Genomic DNA, 8417 nt, shown 5'->3' on the forward strand with positions numbered 1-8417 from the left:
AAAAATTGAAAAAAAGATAAATTTAAAAATAATAATAATAATAAATGAATTAAAGGAAAATTAAATACAAATTGTTTTTTTAAAAATTCTTTTAAAAATTTAAAAAAAAATTAAAATAAAAAATATTTTAAAAAAGAAAAAAATTAATAAATAATTTTTAAAAAAAAATTTAAAGAAATTTTTTTAAAAAATTCTTTAAAGAATTTAAAAAAAAATTAAGATAAAAATATATAAAAAAATAAAAAAATAATAAATAATTTAAAAAAAAATTTTAATTTTTAAAAAAAAATGTTAAAAAATTAAAACAAAATTTAAATAAAAATTTTTTACAAAAATTTTAAAAAATTTAAAAAAAAATTTTAAAATTAAATTAAAAAAATATATAATAAAAATAAAAAAATAAAAAAATTATAAAATTTTTTTTTTAAAATATTAAAAAATTATTTTAAGAAATTTAAAAACAAATTTTAAAAAAATTAAAAAAAAATTAAAAAAAAAACAAATTTTTAAACAATTAAAAAAAAATTTAAGATATTTAAAAAATTTTTTTTTTACATTTTAAAAAAATTTTAAAGAAATTATTAAAAAAAATTAAAAAAATTAAAAAATTAAATTAAAAAAATAAAAAATAAAAATAAAAAATTATAAAAGAAGTAAATAAAAAGAAATTTTTTAAAAAATTAAAAATTAAAAAAATATAAAGATAAATAAGTAAATAAAATAATAATAATAAATGAATTAAAGAAAAAATTAAATAAACAACAATTTTTAAAAAAAATTTAAAAAATTATTTTAAGAAATTTAAAAACAAATTTTTAAAAATTTAAAAAAAAAATTTTAAAAATTTTTAAAAAAATTTTAAAAAAATTTTAAAAAAATTTCAAAAAATTAAAAAAATTAAAGAAAAAATTAAATAACCAAAAATTTTTTTAAAAAATTTTTTAAATTTTTTAAGAAAATTTAATGAATGTTTTAAAAAAAAATTTAAAAAATGAAAAAAAAAATTTTTAAAAATTTAAAAAATTAAAAAAATTTTTTTTAAAAATTTAAAAAAATAAAAAAAAATTAAAAAATTGAAAAATAAAGAAGAGATTGTGACGTCCCACTATTTTTCGCGCGGTCCTATTCCAAAAATCTATTATTAAACCTCAAAACCACTCCACCGAAGTCCCTGAAACTCAACTCTTACCCCGTCTCCTCAATCGTCGATCACCTTGATGTTGTACCTTAGCGGTCCCCAATACAAGATGATCGATACAAAACTCCACCTCGATGTTGTACCTTAGCGGTCCCCAACACGAGATAATCGTTACAAAATCCCTTCGCCTATTCGCCACATGAGGCACGAATCCTTCCCTTTAAAACGAATTCAAACAAGTCCATCGTTACAAAAACCCTCTTAAATCGAGACCACGTCTCAATCCCCTCTTTACGACTCATAGAGTCCAAGCCAATCTAACCCCTTTCCTATAAAACACCCGAAATCCATACGACGAGTTGAGTATCTCTTTTCGCAGTCATAAAAACCCCAGAAACCTAATTGCGACGTATATTTGGCGTACGTGACATAAATACGTCTATTAATAGACGTACCGTTTATAAAAACCCCGGAAGTCCTACTACGACTTATTTCTTAAATATGTCAAGGTCTTTACCGCGCGTACCCCCCGCAATACTCCTGTAAAATCTTATAAATACGAGGTCCTGATAGGCCAGAGCGATCATTTTTCTGTCACAAAAGTCATATTACGTTATATTACGAAAAGTTTATAATTGGATGATTCCAAAAGTGTTAAAATCAGTGCTCTACGGCAACTACCGTAAGAAATTATAATTATTAATATTGTTATTCATCTCCATACCATTGACTATTATTATTTTGTTTATCAAAGCTTATTGCGAACCTTCATTATTTTGTATTACTAACGTTTATTACCTACATATATATATTCTCATTAATGCTTTCTTTGTGTATATATATTTTTTGCATTACTATTCTTATTGTATTCCATGTTATATTGCATTCTAAAGCTTATTGCGATCATTTATATTTCATATTAGCAACGCTTATTGCTTCTATAATAACCTCATTTGCTTATACCTATGTACTTCATATTCATATTTTCATATTGTGATTAATTACTATCTATATCAATGTCATGTGCCAATGCTTAAAATCCCAAGCATTATTAATAAACTGCTTAGTTTTAAATCACGCTTTGAATTATTGTGTGCACCCTTTGGTTACAAAGATCCCAAACAAACAAGCTGCCGCAACAGCTGATTTCTGTTAGTGGACGCGAGACGCTTACTCTGTTTACAATCATACTATTGCATGAGCCGAATAATATAATGGTAAATCCAATTACCTAGCCAAAACTAAAATAAGACCTAACAAGTGTTTCCAGGGTGTGTATTCGCCTTTTAAAACCTTCCCTGGTCGATTAGAGTGACGGATTTAATATTCGCGCCTGATCCCCTTCAAAATCCTCAGAGTGCTGGATTATAGATTCGCGCCTGAATTCCTTCAAAATCCTCAGTGTGCTGGATTCAAGATTCGCGCCTGACGTTCCTCTCCTTCAAAACCCTCAGTGTGCTGGATTCAAGATTCGCGCCTGACGTTCCTCTCCTTCCAAACCCTCAGTGTGCTGGATTATAGATTCGCGCCTGAATTCCTTTCAAACCCTCAGTGTGACGGATTCAATATTCGCGCCTAAGTTTCTTCCAAACCCTCAGTGTGACGGATTTAATATTCGCGCCTGGTCTTCCCCCAAAAATCTCAGAGTGCTGGATTTTAGATTCGCGCCTGTCTTTCTCCTTTCCTAATGTCATCGTTCCCAAAAGACCTCACCCGGGACGTGACAAAACAATAATTTAAAAAAAATATATAAATTTTTTTTAAGAAATTTAAAAAAAAATTTAAAAAAATTTAAAAATAAATTTAAAATTTTTTTAAAAATTGAAAAAAAATTAAGAAAAATTTTTCAAAAAAACTACATAAATTTTTTTTTTAAATTTAGAATTTTTTTAAATAATAATAATTTTTAAAAAATTTAAAAATTAAAAAAAAATTTAAATAAATAAATAAATTTTTTTAAATTTAGAATTTTTTTAATATAATAATAATTTTTTTAAAAAATAAAAAATTTTAAAAGAATTTAAAAATTAAAAAAAAGAAAAATAAATAAATAAACAAAGTAATAATAATAAATGAATGAAAGAAAAATTGAATAAAAACAAATTTTTAAAACAATTACAAAATTTTTAAAATTGAAAAAAAATTAAGAAATAAATGAATTAAACAAAAAATTAAATTAACAACAATTTTAAGAAATTTAAAAAAAATATATATAAAATAATAATAATAAATGAATTAATGAAAAAATTAAATAAACAAAAATTTTATGAAAAATTAAAAAAAAAATTTAAAAAATATATAAAAAAATTAAGAAAAACATTTAAAAAAAACTAAATAAAAAAAAAATTTAAGAAAGTTTTTAAAAAATTTTAAAATAAGAAATAGGAACTAGAAACAAATTTTAAAAAAATTTAAAAGAATAAAAAAAAAAATAAAAATCTAAATTTAAAAAAAAAAATAAAAATATAAAAAAAATTTTAAAAAATAAATAAATAATTTTTTTTTTTAAAATATAGATTTTTTAAAATAATAATAAAAATGTAACAAATAAAATTAAAAAAATAGAAAAATTAAAAAAAAATAGAAAGATAAAAAAATTAAAAATATATAAATAAATAAAATAATAATAAATGAATTAAAGAAAAAATTAAATAAACAAAAATTTTAAGAAAAATTAAAAAAAAAATTTTAAGAAATTGAAAAAAAAATTTAAAAACAAAGTTTATAAAAAATTTAAAAAAAATTGTTTATAAAATATTTAAAATATGTTTTTAAAAAAAAGTTTAAAAAATTAAAAAAAAATAAAAAATTAAAAAATAAAGAAAAGATAAATAAATAAATAAAATAATAATAATTAATGAATTAAAGAAAAAATTAAATAAACAAAAATTTTTAAAAAAAATTTAAAAATGGAAATAAAATTAAGAAAAAATTAAAAAATAAATAAATAAATGAAGTTTTACAAAAAAAATTTTAAATTTTTTTTTAAATTTTTAAAAAATAACAAAAAAATAGGAAAATAAAAAATTAAAAATAAATAAATAAATAAAATTTTAATAATAATAAATGAATTAAAGAAAAAATTAAATATTTTTTTTAAATTAAAAAAAAATGAAAAATTGAAAAAAATTAAGAAAAAATTAAAAAAAATTAAATAAATAAAAATTAAAGAAATTTTAATAATTTTAAAAAAATATAAAAAAAAAATTTTAAAATATAAAAAAAATTAAAATTTTTTTTTAAAAATTTAAAAAAAAATTGGAAATTCTTTAAAAAGAATTAAAGTAAAAAAAAATAATAAATAAAAATAAAAAAAATAAATAAAAAATTTTAAAAAAGTTTTAAAAAAAATTTTAAATATATTTTTAAAAAATAATCAATAAAAATTAAATTTTTTAAAAAAAATTAATAATGTTTTTTTTTAAATTTAATAAATAAATAAAATTTAAAGGTAAATAAATAATTAAAATAATAATAATAAATGAATTAAAGAAAAAGTTATACAGGGTGTCCCACTAAGGAGTGGACAGCGCGATATCTCTTAAAGTTTAGTCGATAAAAATATAAAAAAAAAGGGAATTGCATGGTTCGAGGGGGCCCATTTATTAGCCCGAACGAATTTTGTTTTCGATTATTATTTTAAAAGATACGATGGTCAAGTTCGGTTTTTCAAATGGAACTATATTTTTTGAAGACCTGAGTTGATAGTGCGTTCCAAGACAAATTCAATAAGCTTTAATGTATACACTTTATTTCCACTGGTTTTTAAGATATTGCGCTTGCAAATTTACTGATTTTCACTGCAAGAAACCCCTCTGGAATGGCAAAAACCGGGGGCGGTCTTACTGGCGCCACGGGTGGCACTGCCTGTTGAAATAGATACTTACCTGCCAAAGGTCTACGCCAGAAATGGCAGGCCCAAAGGCTGGACAATTCTTTTCCGTCAGAAATGCTACTTAGGTAGGTACATCTGCGGTGTCGAGAAGCGCATCGTTACTTTTATTTCGCACTTGCTTCTACGCTCGGATGGCCGGTTCTTTTGGGAGGGATGCAAGTTGGATTGGTTAGGTTAGGAGGAGTGAAAGTTGCTAGACTAAATTTCAACCATAGGGAGCAGATTGTATCAGAACCAATCGGATTTGCATCCCTCACAAAAGAACCGGCCATCCGAGCGTAGAAGCAAGTGCGAAATAAAAATAACGATGCGCTTCTCGATACCGCAGATGTACCTACCTAAGTAGCATTTCTGACGGAAAAGAATTGTCCAGCCTTTGGGCCTGCCATTTCTGGCGTAGACCTTTGGCAGGTAAGTATCCATTTCAACAGGCAGTGCTACCCGTGGCGCCAGTAAGACCGCCCCCGGTTTTTGCCATTCCAGAGGGGTTTCTTGCAGTGAAAATCAGTAAATTAGCAAGCGCAATATCTTAAAAACCAGTGGAAATAAAGTGTATACATTAAAGCTTATTGAATTTGTCTTGGAACGCACTATCAACTCAGGTCTTCAAAAAAATAGTTCCATTTGAAAAACCGAACTTGACCATCGTATCTTTTAAAATAATAATCGAAAACAAAATTCGTTCGCGCTAATAAATGGGCCCCCTCGAACCATGCAATTCCCTATTTTTTTTATATTTTTATCGACAATACTTTAAGAGATATCGCGCTGTCACTCCTTAGTGGGACACCCTGTATAATCAAAAATTTAAAAAATAAAATAAATTTTTTTTAAAGAAATTTAAAAAAAAAGTTTTAAAAAATTTTAAAATAAATTTAAAAAAAATAAATAAAATTTTTTTCAATTTTTTTTTTTAAAAATTTAAAAAAAATAAAGAAGAAATAAATAAATAAAATAATAATAATAATAAATGAATTAATGAAAAAATTAAATTTACAAAAAGTTTAAAAAAAAATTAATATTTTTTTAAGGAATTTAAAAAAAATTTTTAAAAATTTTAAATTTAAAAAAAAATTTTTTAAATTTTAAATCAAAAAAGAAATTAAAAAAAATAAAATTTCTTTTTTAAATTTTTAAAAAAAAAATTTATTTAAATAAATACATAAAAAAATAAAAAATATATTAGAAATTTTTTTTTGAAAAATATTAAAAAAAATTAAGAAGTTTTTATAAAAAAACTAAATAATTTTTTTTGTTAAAATTTAGAATTTTTTAAAATAATAATAATTTTTTTAAAAAATAAAAATTAAAAAAAAATTAAAAATTGAAAAAAGAAAAACAAATAAAATAAATAAATAAACAAAGTAATAATAATAAATGAATGAAAGAACATATTAAATCAAAACAAATTTTTTAAACAATTAAAAAAAAATTTTAAAAATAAACGAAAATTTAAAGATAAATAAATAAATAAAATAATAATAATAAATGAATTAAAGAAAAATTAAATAAACAAAAAGTTTAAAAACATTTTTTAAAATTTTAAGCAATTAAAAAAAAATTAAAAAAAAAATTTTATAAAAAATTTTTAAAAAATTTTTTAAAAAAAATTGGAAAATTTTTAAAAAGAATTAAAGCAAAAAAATAATAAATAAAAATAAAAAAATAAATAAAAAATTTTAAAAAAGTTTAAAAACAAATTTAAAAATATTTTTAAAAAATGATCAATAAAAAATAATTTTTTTTTAAAAAATTAACAATTTTTTTTAAAAATTTAATAAATAAATAAAATTTAAAAGTAAATAAGTAAATAAAATAATAATAATAAATGAATTGAAAAAAAAATTAAATAAACAAAAAATTTTTTAAAAAATTAAAAAATTTTTTTTAAGAAATTTAAAAAATAATGAATTTTTTTTAAAAAATTAAATAGAAGTTTAAATTTTTTTAAAAAATTTAAAAATAAAAGAAAATTTAAAGATAAATAAATAAATAAAATAATAATATTAAATGAATTAAAGAAAAAATTAAATAAACAAAATTGTGAAAAAAGTTTTAAATTTTTTTTTAAGAAATTTAAAAAAAAGATTAAAAAAATTTTAAATCTAATTAAAATTTTTAAAAAAAAATTTGAAAAAATTAAAAATAAAATTAAATTTTTTTTTAAAAATTAAAAAAATATAAATAAAAAAAATAATTTTTTTTTTTAATTTAAAAAAAATATAAATAAAAAAAATATATTTTTTTTTAATTTAAAAAAAAATAAATAAAAAAATTAGAAAACAATAAAAAAAAATTTTTTAAAAATTTTTGAAAAAATTTAAAAAAAAATTTGAAAAAATTAAAAAAAAATTAAGAAGATTTTTATAAAAAAACTAAATAATTTTTTTTTTTAAATTTAGAATTTTTTAAAATAATAATAATTTTTTTAAAAAATAAAAAATTAAAAAAAAAATTAAAAATTGAAAAAAGAAAAATAAATAAAATAAATAAATAAACAAAGTAATAATAATAAATGAATGAAAGAACAAATTAAATCAAAACAAATTTTTTAAACAATTAAAAAAAAAATTTTAAAATGAACGAAAATTTAAAGACAAAATAAATAAATAAAATAATAATAATATATGAATTAAAGAAAAATTTAAATAAACAAAATTTTTTTAAAAAATTATTTGAAAAATTAAAAAAAAATTAAAAATTTTTTTTTTAAAATATTAAAAAACAATTAAATTTTTTTTTAAATATTAAAAAACAATTTTTTTTTAAATGAAAAAAAAATAAAGCGGAAAAAATAAATAAAATAAGAATAATAAATGAATTAAAGAAAAAATAAAATAAATTTTTTTAAAAAAAAAAATTTTAAAAATTGAAAAATTGAAGAAAAAGATTAAGAAAATTTAAAAAATAAAAAAATTTAAAGATAAATAAATATATAAATTAGTAATAATAAATGAAATAAAAAAATTAAATAAAAAATAAATAAAAAAATTCTTAAATTTTTTTTTCAAAAATTAAAAAAATATAAAGATAAATAAATAAATAAAATAATAAAAAAAATTTAAGAAATTTAATATTTTTAAGAAATTTAACAAGAAAATTTAGAAAAAGAAATTTTTAAAAAAATTTTAAAAAATTTAAAAGAATAGAAAAATAAAAAATTTTAAATAAATAAATAAAATAATAATAGTAAATAAATTAAAGAATAAATTAAATAAAAACAAATTTTTTAAAGAATTAAAAAAAAATTTAAAATTGAAAAAAAATTAAGAAAAAAATTAAAAAAAAATAAAGTAAAAAATTAAAAAAAAAGATAAATAAATAAATAAAATAATAATAATAATAATAAATGGAATAAAGAAAAAATTAAATACAAAATTAAAG

Source organism: Andrena cerasifolii, unplaced genomic scaffold (genome assembly GCF_050908995.1).
Source record: "Andrena cerasifolii isolate SP2316 unplaced genomic scaffold, iyAndCera1_principal scaffold0024, whole genome shotgun sequence".
In the NCBI taxonomy this organism is placed as follows: Eukaryota; Metazoa; Arthropoda; class Insecta; order Hymenoptera; family Andrenidae; genus Andrena; species Andrena cerasifolii.